The following is a 19,267-nucleotide window of genomic DNA, read 5'->3' as shown; positions in this document are numbered from 1 at the left end:
CTTGCTTTCTGTATGATTCAGCGAATGTTGGCAATTTGATCTCTGGTTCCTGTTCCTAAACCCAGCTTGAACATCTGAAAGTTCTCAGTTCACATAATGCTGAAGCCTACCTTGGAGGATTTTGAGCATAGCCTTATTAGCATAGGAAATGAGTGTAATTGTTCAGTGGTTTGAACATTCTTTAGTACTGCCCTTCTTGGGAATTGGGATGAGGATTGACCTTTTCCAGTCATGTGGCCATTGCTGAGTTTTCCAAATTTGCTGACATATTGAGTGCAGCACTTTAATAGCATCAGATACGGTATATTTGTCTGAATGATTTTTGCCAAGGAGTGAAGAATAGGTATGATTGTGTGATATCCTGGAGTTTAATGTGTTACGATTCACTTTTTAATATTTTTGGAATTTATATACTTGTATAAAGAGAACCTATTTAAAAGCATTAGCTTTAAGTCTGAGTTTGTACCCTGGCTTTGCCATGTACCATCTGTATGACCTTAGTGTGCATGTGTGCTTGGTTGCTCAGTTGTGTCTGACTCTTTGTGACCCCATGAACTGTGTCTCACCAGGCTCTTCTGTCCACGGGATTCTCCAGGCAAGATTATTGGAGTGGGTTGCCGTTTTCTCCCCCAGGGGATCTTCTCGACCCAGAGATCAAACCAGGGTCTCCTGCATTGGCAGGCGCATTCTTTACCACTGAGCCATGTGGGAAGAAGCCCTGTATGACCTAAGACAAGTCATTTAATCTCTCAAATTCTCAAATTTTCAATATCTAAAAAATGGGTATAAAACCTACTACACTGGGTAATAAAGATTAAATTCTATGATGTTTTTATAACATTGAGCAAACATTGTGCATGATCTGTTGTATGATAAAGGCTCAATAAATGATGCCTATTATGATATTACTTTCTGGAGTGAAAGTGGTTTTGAGTAGACTTCGTAAATCATTGTTTTAAATGCTTTAAAGGAATATACTATTTAAAGGAAAAAGTATTATAAAGGAAAGAATGTAACTAATGATTTCTTTTCACCGGATTCAATATTATACGTTGGGTTTATTGGACAGGAACACCTATGAATTTTAATCAGTGTAGTTGAACCTATGAAGTTTAATCAGTAATAATTTGATGATGTTTATATGGAGTTTATACTGTAACCATTATTGTGTTCACTGTTAGGCAGATGTGGGTAAATGTCTCCTAAGATGAGAATCTGGAACCAAATTGTAAGTTGACATTTAAAACAGTCAGCTTTTACCCAAGAAACTGGTCATTCTTCCTTTTCTGGTTTGTAGAAAATAAAGCTATGGCATGACTGAACATGGACAAGTATGTAGAGATGCATTTATTTATTTATTTTTAAGAGCACTGCATTGCTAATACCCTTTCCCCACACTCATCCTTATCAGTTTTTTTTGAAAGTTATTTACATGCCTTCATATAAAGACACTTCTGTTGCAAAAATCACATCATAGCTTGTTTCTGCAGCCCATTTGTAGGAAGGAAACCTGATATATTTTGGAAGTGTCCTTGCATAAGTTGAAGCATTTATTTAATAATGTAACATTCCTAACACATTATCATGAATGGTAACTTCAGGAAGAAAAGGGACTTAATATTCAGTATTCTTAGTCACAGCTGACTGGAGTTATACAAAAGCAGCTTCCCAAATCTAGATCTACACAACAACAAAAAATGCAATTTTACCGAGGTCAACACATTCTTTAAGAAAGAATAATTGTATTTAGATTATTTGCCTCAAAAGGTGGATTAAAGGCCCTAAATGACATAAATTTCATCTGAGCACATCAGTTTCTGGTCCAGACAGAAAAATCTGGCCTAAATATAGGAGTGAAGAACTCAAGGGACCTTCTCTTTGCACTACTGTAAACCCACACTGCACACTGGGGAAAACTTCTCTGTCTTTACAGCTCTTAAATAACGTTTCCAGTATCTATTTCCCTACCTTATTACAAACTGGATTAATACAGTGTTTTATGCCCATTATACCTCTGTTGAAACAAAAAAGATTAAACCTAAAACTCTTACTTTAAAAAAAAATTTATTTTTGGCTATGCTGGGTCTTCCGTGCTACACAGGCTTTTCTCTGGTTGTGGTGGGCAGGGGCTGCTCTCCAGTTGTGATGTGCAGGCTTCAGGAGATGTGGCTCGACAGTTGTGGTTCCTGGGCTCTAGAGCACAGGCTGGATAGATGTGGCAAACGGGCTTAGTTGCTCCTCAGCCTGTAGGATCTTCCTGGGCCAGGCACTGAACCCGTGTCTCCTTCATTTGCAGAGGGATTCTTTACCACTGAGCCACCAGGAAGCCCCTAAAATAATACTCTGTGACTTAAATGGACAGCGTTAAGGAGGAATAAATGAAACTGGATTTAATTTATGGCAACCGAATTGCACAGTAGAGATAAATAAGTAGCAATCTGAATTAGACATTTAGACTCACCAGTGAAGTTTTTTGTACAATACTAATCCCTTGAAAGAATACTAAGTTAATTTGTATTTACAACTTGAACTCCATAGGGAAATCAGTTTACATATCACGGATTTGCCATCATAAAACCAATAGCTCTTTTCAGGTTTCTGTCCTGTCCTAGATGTTTTAGCCCTAGAAGCAAGAGCAGTAGCTAATGTATAGCACCTAAAATACGGTTATTTTACAACTTGCACATTTTACAACTGAAACACATTCAGTTATACTAATGAAACCATCATACCACGCTACAGCCTCTCAAACTACCAAGAACAAATATATCTGGGAACTCAACAAAGCTAATCTGACCTTGTCTGGGGCACAGAAATTCTCAGTCTAGAAAACCAGGGCATGCTGTTGGTAGGAGTTCAGTTCTGTTTAAATTTTATTTAGCATTAGTAATAGAGTTTTGCCAAGAAAATACACTGGTCATAGCAAACACCCTCTTCCAACAACACAAGAGAAGACTCTACACATGGACATCAGCAGATGGTCAACACCGAAATCAGATTGATTATATTCTTTGCAGCCAAAGATGGAGAAGCTCTATACAGTCAGCAAAAACAAGACCAGGAGCTGACTGTGGCTTAGATCATGAACTCCTTAATTACCAAATTCAGACTGAAATTGAAGAAAGTAGGGAAAACCACTAGACCATTCAGGTATGACCTAAATCAAATCCCTTATGATTAAACAGTGGAAGTGAGAAATAGATTTAAGGGCCTAGATCTGATAAAGTGCCTGATGAACTATGGACTGAGGTTCGTGGTATTGTACAGGAGACAGGGATCAAGACCATCACCATGGAAAAGAAATGCAAAAAAGCAAAATGGCTGTCTGGGGAGACCTTACAAATAGCTGTGAAAAGAAGAGAAGCCAAAAGCAAAGGAGAAAAGGAAAGATATAAGCATCTGAATGCAGAGTTCCAAAGAATAGCAAGAAGAGATAAGAAAGCCTTCCTCAGCAATCAGTGCAAAGAAATAGAGGAAAACAACAGAATGGGAAAGACTAGAAATCTCTTGAAGAAAATTAGAGATACCAAGGGAACATTTCATGCAAAGATGGGCTCAAAATGGTATGGACCTAACAGAAGCAGAAGATATTAAGAAAGCGGTGGCAAGAATACACAGAAGAACTGTACAAAAAAGATCTTCATGACCCAGATAATCACGATGGTGTGATCACTCATCTAGAGCCAGACATTCTGGAATGTGAAGTCAAGTGGGCGTTAGAAAGCATCACTACGATCAAAGCTAGTGGAGGTGATGGAATTCCAGGTGAGCTATTTCAAATCCTGAAAGATGATGCTGTGAAAGTGCTGCACTCAATATGCTAGCAAATCTGGAAAACTTAGCAGTGGCCACAGGACTGGAAAAGGTCAGTTTTCATTCCAATCCCAAAGAAAGGCAATGCCAAAGAAGGTTCAAACTACCACACAATTGCACTCATCTCACACACTAGTAAAGTAATGCTCAAAATTCTCCAACCCAGGCTTCAGCAATACGTGAACCGTGAACTTGCAGATGTTCAAGCTGGTTTTAGAAAAGGCAGAGGAACCAGAGATCAAATTGCCAACATCCGCTGGATCATGGAAAAAGCAAGAGAGTTCCAGAAAAACATCTACTTCTGCTTTATTGACTATGCCAAAGCCTTTGACTGTGTGGATTACAATAAACTGTGGAAAATTCTGAAAGAGATGGGACTACCAGACCACCTGACCTGCCTCTTGAGAAACCTATATGCAGGTCAGGAAGCAACAGTTAGAGCTGGACATGGAACAACAGACTGGTTCCAAATAGGAAAAGGAGTACGTCAGGCTGTATATTATCACCCTGCTTATTTAACTTATATGCAGAGTACATTATGAGAAACGCTGGACTGGAAGAAACACAAACTAAAATCAAGATTGCCGGGAGAAATATCAATAACGTCAGATAAGCAGATGACACCACCCTTATGGCAGAAAGTGAAGAGGAACTAAAAAGCCTCTTGATGAAAGTGAAAGTGAAGAGTGAAAAAGTTGGCTTAAAGCTCAACATTCAGAAAATGAAGATCATGGCATCCTGTCCTATCACTTCATGGGAAATAGATGGGGAAACAGTGGAAACAGTGTCAGACTTTATTTTTGGGGGCTCCAAAATCACTGCAGATGGTTGACTGCAGCCGTGAAATTAAAAGACGCTTACTCCTTGGAAGGAAAGTTATGACCAACCTAGATAGCATATTCAAAAGCAGAGACATTACTTAGCCAACAAAGGCCCGTCTAGTCAAGGCTATGGTTTTCCCTGTGGTCATGTATGGATGTGAGAGTTGGACTGTGAAGAAGGCTGAGCGCCAAAGAACTGATGCTTTTGAACTGTGGTGTTGGAGAAGACTCTTGAGAGTCCCTTGGACTGCAAGGAGATCCAACCAGTCCATTCTGAAAGAAATGAGCCCTGGGATTTCTTTGGAGGGAATGATGCTGAAGCTGAAACTCCAGTACTTTGGCCATCTCATGTGAAGAGTTGACTCATTGGAAAAGACTCTGATGCTGGGAGGGGTTGGGGGCAGGAGGAGAAGGGGACGACAGAGAATGAGATGGCTGGATGGCATCACTGACTCCATGGACGTGAGTCTGGGTGAACTCCGGGAGTTGGTGATGAACAGGGAGGCCTGGCGTGCTGCAGTCCATGGGGTCGTAAAGAGTCGGACACGACTGAGCGACTGAACTGAACTGAACTGAGTATGTGTTAAATACTGATAGGTGTTAGAAATGCACAGCTGCTCCAAAGCAACTTCTCTTCCTCAGGGAGTTTGTAATCTACATAGGAAGAAAACTGCATGAGAAAAATAATTTAGTGGGTTCCGGCAGTGTTAGCTATATGGGAGAGTTAGAAGAAACAATTTTATTTCTTGGGAAACAGAGTAGTAGGATTACTAAAGAGAGAGCTAATCAGAGTAACTGCTTTTCTCTAAAGCTGGACATTTCTCAGAAGTTTAAGCAGAAATTAATCAAGGTTAGAAGAAGAGTGGACATGGGGAGAGGGGAGGAGAGGGTAAGATTGTATGGAAAAAGTAACCTGGAAACTTTCATTACCATATGTAAAATAGATAGGGAGTTTGCTCTTGGTCTTGGGCAGCTCAGACCGGGGCTCTGTATCAACCTAGAGGAGTGGGATGGGGAGGGAAATGGGAGAGAGGTTCAAGAGGGAGGGGACATATGTATACTTATGGCTGATTCATGTTGACGTTGGACAGAAAACAACAAAATTCTGTAAAGCAGTTATCCTTCAATTAAAAATTTAATACATTTTAAAAAATAGAAAGAAAACTAGTAACAGGAAAATAACACTTCCACCAGTAATTCCAGGAATTCATTATATAGTAAGTAGTTATACACATACTGTTCCATTTGTTTTTAAGGCAAATAATAAATATTTTTAAGGAATTTATAAAGGATTGAAAAATGCTGACCCTTGTATATGGAGGGCATCCTGCTAACTTGCTTTCACTAGGACAGATATTTTGAACTATCTTAAAGGTGAAAGTGAAGTTGCTCAGTCGTGTCCGACTGATTCTTTGTGACCCCATGGACTGTAGCCTATCAGGCTTCTCCGTCCATGGGATTCTCCAGGCAAGAATACTGGAGTGGGTTATCATTTCCTTCTCCAGGGGAATCTTCCCGACCCAGGGATCGAACCCGGGTCTCCTGCATTGGAGGCAGACGCTTTAACCTCTGAGCCACCAGGGAAGCCCTATGACAGCTTAATACAGTGTTTTACACATTAAAGAACATGTTCCCATTTATGATTTCATTTGGACTTAGAAAAAAGTCTCATGTAGTAGGTAGAGGATATTTTTCTGCTGTTTTATCGATAAGAAAGCAGATGCTCTGAAAGGCTGTCATTTCCCACATTAAATTGCTAAGTATTTAAAAGCCAGAACTTTAATCCATCCAGTTGACTTGAAGTCTCCTATATGTGCCTGTAGGGCATGCCAACTGAAAATGGGTTGTTTTGAAAAATTTACCCATTGTTAGTTACTCTTTTGATCCATAGCAGGTATTTATAAGATGTTTGGTTAGGATTGATTAACACTAAATTTGTGGCCAAAGAATTGAGCAGAGTTAATTTCATGTGAACTGGAAAGCGTGGACATTGAACCTGTTCTTTGGTTTACTAGCCAACTTAAGTAACTCTTAAACAACTGTGAACAAAGATTCTGTATAAACCCTACCAAGTCATAAATTCCTTTTAGATACCTATGTAATAAACAATATACCACTGTTGAGTGAAAAATAATAACAATTCAGGATACAGTATTTTATGAATAAACATACATTTCTAGGTCAAAGATCAACTAGGCTTAATAGAATAAAAGATTGATATCAGGAAGAATACTAAGAAACAAGAAGAGTGTTTAAATTATTTATTTCAATAATTTGAAATTTGCATTAAAAATAATCCCATCCGTAAAGTGCAAGGTGTTCTGGAGTTATGGCCAAGATCTTTCTGACCCTTCTCCAGGGGAGCTTCCCAACCCAGGGATCGAACCTAGTTCTCCCACACTGCAGGGGATTCTTTATCAGCTGAGCCACCAGGGAAGCCCAAGAATACTGGAGTGGGTAGCCTATCCCTTCTCCAGGGGATCTTCCCGATCCAGGAATCGAACCGGTGTCTCCTGCATTGCAGCTGAGCTACCAGGAAAGCCCCTCTGACCCTTCTAACATCTATCAAATACATGTTCATATGAAATGTGTGATAATTCATAACATTACCTTTCTAGTCTTAACAGTACTACACACCTACCTAGGATCCAGCTTTATTTTTCTAGGTTTTACATATCCTGACTGTTGTCAAGTGACTTGTCAGTATTTCTAGTAACAGTATTATTTCAGAGATGAATTAACAAAATGAAAATGACAGGATTCAGTTTAGCATTAGGCTGGGAGCCAGGGGAAAATATATATGCTCCACATTATCTTAAATGGAAATAATGTTTTTCTCTTGTGAAATTAGGCCTGGATACACATTCAGGTTGAAGGTGCATAGCCAGCCAAATAGTTTTTGTAAGTAGGTTGTTTTGCTTAATGCCAGTGGTACTAGAAAGGAAATGATCAAATTTAAATCTTAAGTATAATTTAACCAAAAATTCCCTGGTGGCGCTATGGCAGAACCCATCTGCCAGTGCAGGAGATGCAAGAGACACAGGTTCAATCCCTGGGTTAGGAAGATTCCCCTGGAGGACGAAATGGCAGCCCACCCCAGTATTCTTGCCTGGGAAATCCCATGGACAGAGGAGCCTGGTGGGCTGCAGTCCATAGCGTCACAAAGAGTTGTTCACCACTAAGCGACTAACAAAAAAACAACCAAAAATAAGCTCTGTAAACCTTCTTGTAGCTTTTATTTACTACGGCTGAAGTTGGACTGTGGCTGATTAAATGACTGGCAGTCTCTGAAGTGTACCATTATTTTAGACAAAGTCAGCTTGAGCATTATCTGCTTTGGCTGTCCTAAAGTAGCCTCAGGTTTCTTAGTTTAATGTGTTTCAGGGATGGGTCTTTCTTCTGCCCACTTCTGTTTTTATAGGCCTTTGGTTTAATTTGGGCAAGGATCGACCCTTCCCAACCCTTGTCTCTTGTGTCTCCAGCATTAGCAGGCAGATTCTTGACCACTGCGCCACCTTTGCTTTAGTATTTGTTCTTGGAAGAGAAGTTAAGTTATAATTAATTGTTCACTATAAAGGGAAGCCCTAGTAGCTCAGTGGTAATGAACCCATATGCCAGTGCAGGAGATATGGGTTCAATAATTTTATAAATGTATGTATCTATTATTATTATGTATGGACATGTTCACATTTTATGAATGAACAAGATTGTTGGACATAAGGTTTAGAACCTTGCTTTTTCTTTTAAAAAATTATAATAAGTTTAAAAAAAATTATAGTGTTTTAATTTATATAAATACATGCATAAATTTTTATTTAAAAGCTAAGACATTTCGAGTATGATAATTCCTTCTTATACTGCCCCTAATTCTGATCCTCTTCACCTCTATAGATAAGGAGCAGATAAGCAACCAAGTATTCCTTATAGCACAGAGAACTATATTCAGTATCCTGAGGTAAACCATAATGGAAAAGAATTAAAAAAAAAAAAAAAAAGAATGCATGTATATGTATAACTGAATCATTTTACAGTGTATAGCAGTGACTAACACAATGTTGTATTAATAAATCAACTATACTTCAATAAAAATTCATTTAAAGAGAAGCAAAAAGGGAGATAAGGACCAGTTTTGAACTTGATGAGTGTCCTTGTAAAGCCTTTTTCTGTACTTTTTTTTTCCCTGTGCTTTTACCGTCTAGTTTTCTGTGTTTATGATTATGTGAGTAGCCTCATACTGTGACTTTGGGAAAACTTAACTACGATATGTCTTTGAGTCTGTTAGATATACTTCTTTTCACAGCAACATAATCATCCGTTATATGGATATTCTAGTTTGTTTAGCTAGCTATTAATGGACCTTTAGGTTTTGTCCTTTGCATTACAAACGCAGATACAGTGAATGTTCTTTTATATGTTCCTTTATGTGAAGTATCAGGAAGAGGGTTTTATAGGGAAAAATCATATAGGAAATATATGATTATTATATTTATTAGATATTGTCAGACTGACTTCTTAATTTATGTTTTGGCCACTAGTGTGTAAGTGACCTTGTTTCTCCACATCTTCACCAGCATGTGATATTTCCCAACTTTTTCAGTGATAGAAGGAAAATTGTGTTATATTGTATTTTGTATTTCCCTCATTACTGCTGAAGTTCAGTATCTTCATGTTTTACTCTTCATGTTTTATTGATCTCTTGTATTTTTTCCATAAGAAAGAAATTTTTATTTCTTCTTGCTTATTTTATTCTGTTAAATTTTGAAAATTAGATTGTCTTTTTTTTTTTTCCTAGATATTCTTTGTATTGGATACTGACCGTTTATGTACCCATGTATTTGCAAAGGTTTTCATTGAATAGTCTTGTCAGTTTCCTCTTGGTGTTTATTTTAAAAAAGTGTCCCTTATCTCAAGATTGGGCTTCCCAGGTGGCCCAGTGGTGAAGAATTCACCTGCAATGCAGGAGTCACCGGTTCACTTGGTCAGGAGGAGCCCTTTGAGAAGGAAATGACAACCCACTCCATTCTTCTTCCCTGGGAAATCCCACAGACAGAGTAGCCTGGTGGGCTATAGTCCATGGGGTCACAAGAGTCGGACACAACTTAGTGACTAGAGAATGACATCTCAAGATTTCCTTATATTCTTCCATGAAGATGAAAAGTGAAAGTGTTAGTTGCTTAGTCACGTCAGACTCATTGCAATCCCATGTAGTGTAGTTTTTAACCTACCTGGAGCTTGTTTGTAAGATAGAGTTTTTTGTTTGTTTTATAAGATAGAGTATTAACTGAACTTTGATAGCCAGTTGTCCCAACATGATTTAGTTCATCTTAGAGACACAAGCAACAGGGCTAGTCTGAGAAGGAACAAGTGAGAGGGTAAGAGGCAGGAAGGCTAGGGGCCTGCAAATGGAGGAAATAGGCTGCAAGTGTTACACATTTTTATCTCTCTCTCAAGCAGCCCGAGGAAACAAATTACAAGTGTCAGATTTTTTTTCCCCCGTTCTCTATACAAAATTAAAAGGAGGCTTCTTTTAAAATGCTCTGTTGTCATGATGACACCTGGTTCCATCTGAACTTAACATTTCTCAAACCTTGAGCCAACCAATGCATTTTTCTTATGGAAATGTTTTTCTTAAGCTATGTTAATGAACTATGTTTTACCCTAGACTCTTTCTTCAAGTCCATTCCGCCTAAGACTCAGAACGGAGAAGGTCTCAACAAACCAGTATGTTTTACTCATAAAATTGTTCTTCTAATCTGTGTTATTCGGAGAAGGCAATGGCACCCCACTCCAGTACTCTTGCCTGGAAAATCCCATGGATGGAGGAGCCTGGTGGGCTGCACTCCATGGGGTCGCTAAGAGTTGGACATGACTGAGCGACTTGACTTTCACTTTCACTTCCCCCCCACTAGTTTTGAAATGCCATTTTTATCATAAAACTAAGTAAATGAATTCAAAGGCCTTTTTGGAACTGTGTTCTTTCATCTATTTTTTATTGCCAGTACCGCAGTTTTAATTAATGGGCTTTACATATTAATTTGAGGGAATTTATATCTTTATTATAATTTCCTTCTCATTCGTGAATATGATAGAGAGTTCTTCCTTTAAGATCTTACATGGTTTTGTTCTTTTTATTTTTGCATACTTGTTTTTGATGTTACTACAAATGGGCTTTTTTTTTGTTACATTTCATTTTTTTTCTGTTTTTTTAAACATTATTTAATCATTAATTCAGTCAACAAATATTTGAGCACTTTCTATGTGTTTGATATTGTTAGAGATGCTGAGACTATAAAAGTGAACAGAACACAAAATCCTGCCTAAATAGAGTTTAAAATTTAGTGAAGGGAAATTGACATGAAACATAAAAAAGTAAATGCATAATGTGTCTGATGCTGATAAATGTTATGGACAGAAAAGGGATAAGAAAAAGAGGAAGGAAGGGAGCTGGGCATGGTTCATATTTTATATAGAATGGTTAAGGAAGAGCTTGCTGGTGGTTAATATTTGAGCAGACTTAAGGGATGTGAGAGTTGGACTGTGCAGAAGGCTGAGTGCCGAAGAATTGATGCTTTTGAACTGTGGTGCTGGAGAAGACTCTTGAGAGTCCGTTGGACTGCAAGGAGATCCAACCAGTCCATTCTAAAGGAGATCAGCCCTGGGTGTTCTTTGGAAGGAATGATGCTAAGGCTGAAACTCCAGTACTTTGGCCACCTCATGCGAAGAGTTGACTCATTGGAAAAGACTCTGATGCTGGAAGGGATTGGGGGCAGGAGGAGAAGGGGACGACAGAGGATGCGATGGCTGGATGGCATCACCGACTTGATGGACGTGAGTCTGAGTGAACTCCGGGAGTTGGTGATGGACAGGGAGGCCTGGCGTGCTGCAGTTCATGGGGTCGCAAAGAGTCGGACATGACTGAGCGACTAAACTGAACTGAACTGAAGGGAACAATGGAGAAAACTCATACAGGCAAAGGAATGTAGAAAGGAAGATGGGAGTGTTCTTGATATATTCTAGGAACGGAGTGAACAGGTCGGTCACTGTGGCCAGATCATGGAGAGGTTGGTTAACTGGTAGGGAAGAGGTCAGAGAGCTGTGAGTTAGGAGTAGAGGTGAGGGTTGGGAGGATGGGTGAGCAGGGCAGAGCAGAAACGGACTTATTGACCATTTTGTCCTTTAGTTTCTATTCTAACAAGGGAAGTCATAGGGATTTTTGAGCAGAAGAATATTCAAGCTTTGAAAGGATCGCTCTTGCTTTGTAGAGAAGTAGTATATAACTGGTATTAAAGGTTCTTTGAGTAATTGAGAAAAGTAGTAATGGTACCTTGTATGAAGTTGGTTGTGGTGGAGATGTAAGAAGTAATTGAATCCTGGATATATTTTAAAGATAGAAATGATAGAATTTGTTGCCATTAGGGAGCTATAATTGTTGTTGATTTTTGTATATTCATTTTTGTGTCCAGTTAGCATGCTTTGAGCTGCACAGTAGAAAACCCTTTTAGTGGCTTAAAGAATTATCTCAAATTATGAGTCCAAAGCAAAGCTTTTCCCCAGGATTAAGAGCCTTGGTTTAGAGAGGTGGTTTTTCAAACTTCAATTTGCTTAACAGTCACCTGGAAAACTGGCAAATTACCTGGGCCCGTGAATTTGCTTTTCTGAGTACCACGGACTTCCCTGGTGACTCAGACAGTCAAGAACGTCTTCTTTGCGGGAGATCTGGGTTTGGTCCCTGGGTCAGAAAGATCCCCTGGAGAAGGAATAGCTACCTACTTCAGTATTCTTGCCTGGAGAATTCCATGCACAGAGGAGCTTTGCAGGCTACAGTTGCAAAGAATCAGATATGACTGAGCGACTAACACTTGACTTTCACCACACTGGGTAACACAGTCTTGGAGCCTGATAAATTAGGACTTCCGGGTTTGAGCAAGACAGTGGAACCGGATCAACTGGGTTCAAATCTCAGCTCTGCTATTTCCTATCTGTATTTTAAAATCTCAGGTATATTGATCTCGAGGGGCTATTTTGTTATTCATTTCTAACTTTATTGCGTTATATGTAAGTGTATTAGTGACTTATATGTTAATAGATTTTTGAAAGTTTCTTTGTGGCCAAGTACATCATCAGTTTTTGTAAATATTCTGTGTTGGAACAAAGTAAAATTTTGTTTATTAAATGCTTGGTTAGGTTTGATGTAGGGGGAAAATATCATACACAAAATTTTTAAATGAGACTGCCTTTTAAAGGGCCCATTGCAGGAAGGAAGAACTGCTTACCCATCAGACACTGGAGACCAGAATACTCCACTTTTTTAACGTTTCTTAAAATTATAGTTTTTCTGTTTATATCAAAGTATAAAATTGTGATGAATCAACAGAACAGTAAGGCCTCAGAACTCTTAAGTAAACAAAAGAAGACTCTTAGGTAGATGAGGGAAACACCTAATGATGAACCCGAAGTACACAGGGGACCTCATATTTATGACTGAGAAAATTTTAAAAGTGGATTTAAACTTGGAAAACTTCAAAAGGGGTGATGGTAATTTCAAAAGGGCTGATGACACTTTTGAAAGGGATCATACATAGTGTTTATCCAATAAAACATTAAGAATCTATTATTTTCTTAGGGTCTTAATGATTCCTAATTATGACGTACAGTACTGTCAAATTATGGCAAAGGTAACATTTTATCAGTGCATTTTGACTGAGATCGCTATTTACAGTGGTGAGACATTGGAATACATGTCATCTCTGCACCTCAGTTTTTTAATAAGAAAATGGAGACAGTAGAATCTATCCAGGGTTGTTGTAAGAGTTAATTGATGTATGAAAAGTGTTTATAAGGCTGCCAAGTATGCAATATGCATTCATTAAATTTAAGTTACTGTTATTATTTGACTCTGTTCATTACACATATCTCAGATCAAGCTTTGATATTCAGATTCTCTAGGTTTTTATTAACGTTCTGTCTGTTTTGTCTCTTGGTTTCATTGGAAGAGTATTAAAGTTCTCCGGCCATCTCTATATGTGTTGATTTCTTCTTATAGCGTAGTTTCTGCTCCATATATATGTTTATATTTTAAATAATTTTATTTGTTTACTTACTTTTGGTTATCCTGGATCTTTGTTGCTGTGTGGGCTACTCTCTAGTTGCAGTGTGTGGGCTGCTCATTGCAGTGGCTTCTCTCGGGGGGCACAGGCTCTGCCCGAGTAGGCTTCAGTAGTTGAGACACACAGGCTTCAGAGCACAGGCTCAGTTGCTTACCACGGGCTTAGTTGCTCTGTGGCATGTAGGATCTTCCCAGATCAGGGATTGAGCTGGTGTTCCTGCATTGGCAGGTGAATTCTCAACCACTGCACCACCAGGGAGGTCCTAGGACTGATGGTTCTTTATGCTATTTTTTTGCTCTTCCATGCTTTAAGAAAATCTACTATTAGTAGTAGTAGTAGTAGTAGTAGTAGTATTTCATCAAATTTTTAGTGGTCTTTACAAAGTTGATGAAAATAATCTGGTTTATTACTCCTATAAGCAGAAGTACCTGTTTCACTTTTCTTCTGAAAGTAGATCCTGTTAAAAAGTCCTCTTACTATGGACCTGTGGATGATGAACTTACCTAATTATGTATGGAAACATCTTTTTTCCTTCCTTATTGCCTGGGTCATCTAGGGTGGACTAGGTACAAAGTTGCAGTTATTTTCTCTGAGCACTTTAAAGATTTTTCTCCCATGTCTCTTGACTTCTGTTTTTACTGAGAAGTTGACTGTGAATTTATTTTACCTTTCTTCAAAGACCTTGTTGAGTACACAGTTTTAAATTATATTTTATATTGAGATAATTTACGTGACAAGAATGTTCTTCCTTTTGTAGTATATAATTCAGTCACAGATCTGCAGTCCATTCTGGGAAATTTTCTGTACCTCAGAAAGAACCTTACAACTTTTACACATTACTCCCTATCTCCTGTCACTCCCTTGTTCTAAGCACCCATTTATCTGCTTTTAGTCTCTTTAGATTTCTCTTGCCCAGACTTTCATAGGAATGGAATCATACAGTGTGTGATCTTTTTTGACTGGCTTCTGTGCATGTTTCCAAGGTTCATCCATGTTTTAGCATGTTTGCCATTTTATGACTGTATAGTGAATGCATTGTATGAAAATACCACATTTTATTTCTCCATTCCTTTATTAACAGATGTAAGTATGTGTTTGAAACCTTTTTTCAGTTCTTTCGGGCATGTGCTTAGGAGTGGAATTGCTGGGTCATGCTGTAATTCTATATTTAACATTTTGAGGAACTGCCAACCTATTTTCCACAGCAGCTGCCCATTTTACGTTCCCACCAGCAGTGTGCTATGGTTTAGCTTTCTCCATATTCTTACTGTTACTCTTTTCATTCCCCCCTCCCCTTTTTCTCAAATTATGACGTCTTAGCGTATATGGGGTGTTATCTCATATGGGCTGGTTTAGCTTTGTATTATATTTCTCTAATGAATGATGTTGGCCATTTGTATATCTTCTTTGAAGAAGAGTTTATTCATATTCTTTGTACAGTTTTTAATTGGGTTTTTTGTATTTTTACTGTTGAATTGTGAGAGTTCTTTATTTTGAATACTAGACTTTTATCATATAGATGATTTGCAAATTATTTCTTTGCATGCTTTGTAATTTTTTGTTGAAAGCTAAACATTTTGAATGTAAAATGTGGCAACTCTGGAAATCACATTCTTTCCCCTCCTGGTTTTGATGCTGCTGCTTATTGTAGTAGTAGTGTTTGTTTTGTTTAGTGTCTTTTTCTAAATGAATCCTGTAAACTCTGTATTGTTTGTTGCATGTGGCCACTGAAATCTCTGTTCAATTAGCTTAGTAGTCAGCTCATGATTATGCAGAGTTTTAAACACTAGGAACCAGTCTTTGCTGAGGGGCTCTTTGTACATGTTAGAGCATGCCTTCAGTACTCATCCAGGCAGTTTACAGTTATGCCTTAGCCTTCACTTCCTGTTTCTGCAATGCCTCAAAATCAACCAGAAGTGACAGCTTAGGGTCTTCTCAGGTCTTTCCTGAGTGTGTGTGCAACCCTGGATGTGCATGTGGTCTTCTAGATTCCCAGGAATATATTGGAACTTTGAATACCCTTATGGGTATCTCATTCTCTAGCCCTTTCCCCTTAAGCTCTTTGGTTAGTCTGTTGTCTTTTCCAGTTGTTATCTGTTCCTTAGGCAGCAGTGACTAAAACATTTGCCTGTAAATGGTTTGAACAAAGTAGAGTAATTTTTTTAGCATTAGGCCCCTTTTAGTCCGTGCGGTCATAAAGAGTCAGACATGACTTACTGGGTAATATCAAAAAACAGCCCTTTTAGTCCAGCAAAATAAAGACAGGCCTTTTGAGCTGGTCTTACAGGGAGCAACCAAACAATCAAGACAAATAATTATAACACTTTGAAAATGAGATCTATTCTGGTTCCTCGTTTACCAGCAGTGCAGGCTCTTCTTTTCAGGATACTGCTACTGCAGTTCTGGGGCTTGGAGTAACTTAAATGCCACAAAGCTCTCTGTTCTTAGTGAAATTCAGGCTTTGTGCTTGAATATACACTCCTTGGATTGTTGCAAGCCTTCGGTTAGTTTCTGAAGTTCAAGAACATTTGATTTTGCCAGGTTTTGGTTAATTTTATGGAGAGGTGGGGGCTCCCTGGTGGCTCATATGGTAAAGAATTGGCCTGCAATGTGGGAGACCTGGGTTGGGAAGATCCCCTGGAGGAGGGCATGGCAACCCACTCCAATATTCTTGCCTGGAGAATCCCCATGGACGGAGGAGCCTGGCTGGCTACAGTTCATGGGGTCAGAAAGAGTCGGACATAACTGAGCATCTAAACACAGCACATAGAAAGGTGGGATTTCAAAATTTCTTATTCCATCATTTTTGCTGATGTCACTCTGAGTACACTTTTGATATGAAGTTTTATAAAAGACCTGATTCTGGCTTCCTAATTTTGAAATACTTCAATTATACTAAAAATGTACTTTGTCACTTTCTAATCTTTATTCTGTAGAAGAGTGACCACAACCACTAGTTTGGCCATATCGTGTCCATCATTTTTTATGTACTAATTTTTAACAGCTACTATCACTGATGATGATATATTAATACAGTGAATTTGAGTGGTTATTGTCTTTGTCATATAGAAAGATATCTTGAGATATTAGCTTAAATTCTATCCATTTCATTTGAATTTATCTCCTCAGTGTAAGCCAAATTATTTTTAATTTTACATTTATAAGATGTATAACTAGCTTTGAAAAATCCTAGAGAATGCAGGCAAAAAACAGGACTGGTGATAATGACCCAACGTATTGTAGAGGAAATTTGACAAGGAAAAATAACATCTTAGTTATAAGGTTAATTATAATCTGACAGTCTTGATATGTGGTTGCTGTGACTTTAGAATGAGTAGAACCTGAAATAGCAAGAAACCATAAATTCTCTTTACTTTTAGTTTAGAGAAACATTTAGCCTTTCAGTCAGTGCAACAAATATTTATGTTATGATTTGTTACGTGTGTGACACTGGTTAATCCACTTTCTAAAAGCTTACAGTTTTATAGATTAGAAGACCATCAACATAGTAAGACAAAATTTAAGATCTATAATAGAATTATAAACAGAGTGCTGGATAATAGGCAAGTAGGAAATACCTAGAGCTTGTTGGAATTTCTGAAGAGATTTCAAGTAATTTCCTTTATCTTTGCTGAAGTTCTGAACAAATGGAGAAAACAAGTGTGGCTCGTAGGTTCAAAATACCACTTTTCTTACTAACAGAGACCATATTGAAGGATACAGCTTTCAGTATGTGAGCTAAATTGTGCCTTTTAACTGAAGTCCTTTAGGGAGACCCCCACTTGCTTCAAAGCAGTGCTATATTGACTCAAGCTTCTCTTTGCAAGGGAGAGTCTGGCCCTGAGTAAGTGGTGAATCCTTGCTCCACAGCTTGAAAAAATAGAAGCACAGAGATGAACCAAGTTTTCTCTTCATTTTTGTGAGATTAAGTAGTCACATAGGTTCAGTTAATTTACCCTTTGTCTACAAGTAAAGAAGTACAGAGAAGTCAGGAGTGAGTTTGTAGAAAATTCTTCCTCTGGAAAACCTCAAGTGGGAAAAAGGCATTCCCCTCTAGGAGAGAGACTCAGTGAAGCTTTCCTGAAGGATATGAAATTGGAGAACGTTTTAAAAATGAATCAATTTCTAGGTAGAAGATATAAAGCCATAGAGATGAGAAAGTGTAGGCTCTGTTTGAAAAAGAGGTAGTAGTCTAATTTAACAGAGCATTTGAGTTTTTGGTTTCAATTGTGTTATCCTTTGAGAGTTATTATCAAACATAAACATTTAGCCTTTGAAGAGTAGTTGGCTCTATTTCAAAGTTGTTTGACTTAAAAGATTACAAAACCCATCCCTTTTAAGACAGCAAAGTAAAATTACTTTCAGGCGTTTTTGAAAATCATCTGAAGACAGGAATAAGCTCCCATGTTTTAAAGGATGAGACATCTGTAATCCTCCTTCTATAGGAAGAAGGAAAGCAAGGAAATTAATTTAAAAGTAAGTGACCTAACAGAGGAGAGGAAGGTCAAACCCTATAGAGGAGAATACTGGCAGGAGACAGATGATGATTTGTCTGCAGGACCCCTGAAAAACTCAGAACATAAAAGTATTGTATATTACAGACGGAAGCTGAGAACAGGGGGCATTGGAAATCTGTAATGGGAGATGGACCTGAGCTGCTGCTGAGCTCATGGTGCCACCACCTCCACACGCATCCCTTTTATCCTAATCAGTTGAACAACTGCCATCAACCTTACAGAAGTCAGGAGATTATTCTTTGAAGAAACAAGGTGAGAAGATCAGGACCTTGAAACCTAAACCCAGAGGAGAATGAAGCTAAGGTGGCACATTGAGCCGTGAGAGTTCTAGTTTCCTTCCCTCACCTGGTTCCAGAATTCCGTCAGCAGGTGAGAGATGAGAGTCTCCCTTCTAGTAGGAGAACGCCCCAAAGAAGAGAGAGATGAATTTAAAATTCTGCTTGTATATCAGCATTCTTGTGCCTATCAGTGTTTTTTTTTTAATCTATAAACATGTTTTTGTTTATTTTTTATGGCTGTTGGTGGGCATGACATTCATGACCAAAATCTTCAAAGAACTGTCCATAAAACATACATTCTAGGATGTTTCCAGAAGTCTTGGATTAGTAAGATGGAGGGAATAAAAGGGAGGGGGCTAATTAATAAAATGTTGCCAACATTTTTTAAATGTTTCTTATATCATTGATATTTTAAAATGAATACAGATTAATTTATACCAAATCTGAAGGGTGTAATTCTAGCATTTAAAAATGGAATCCATGTAGATTTATGAAAAATATCATTGTCCTAATTGTTTTTCTTTAGTCTTGAGTCACCACTGGTTTGGGAAGATGAGATCAAGCATACTGCCAAAGAACAGAGTGACCAAGCTTGTGTGCTAGCTAATTTGTTCATACATCTAGCAATGACACTGGCCTGCTTTTTCCTCAGTCTTCATTGATTTTAATTTTGATTTTTCTTTAATGTTTAAGAAAATAACTGGGACTTCCCTGGTGGTCCAGTGGCTAAG

The 19,267-nt window shown here is 38.2% G+C and overlaps 1 protein-coding gene and 1 non-coding gene across 3 annotated transcripts in view; one reads left to right on the top strand and one right to left on the bottom strand.

Moving 5' to 3' along the window:
- FBXL20 (F-box and leucine rich repeat protein 20) overlaps nt 1-19,267 on the top strand; it is a 99,574-nt gene that overhangs the window by 9,991 nt on the left and 70,316 nt on the right. The gene's annotated exons all lie outside the window — the stretch shown is intronic.
- TRNAW-CCA (transfer RNA tryptophan (anticodon CCA)) lies at nt 6,147-6,218 on the bottom strand. Its single transcript has one exon. It is a non-coding gene; the product is annotated as a tRNA-Trp (tRNA).

This window comes from Bos mutus, chromosome 19 (genome assembly GCF_027580195.1).
Source record: "Bos mutus isolate GX-2022 chromosome 19, NWIPB_WYAK_1.1, whole genome shotgun sequence".
Taxonomy (NCBI): Eukaryota; Metazoa; Chordata; class Mammalia; order Artiodactyla; family Bovidae; genus Bos; species Bos mutus.
Note: the sequence above shows the minus strand (reverse complement) of the source record. Positions and strands in the feature narration are given on the sequence as shown.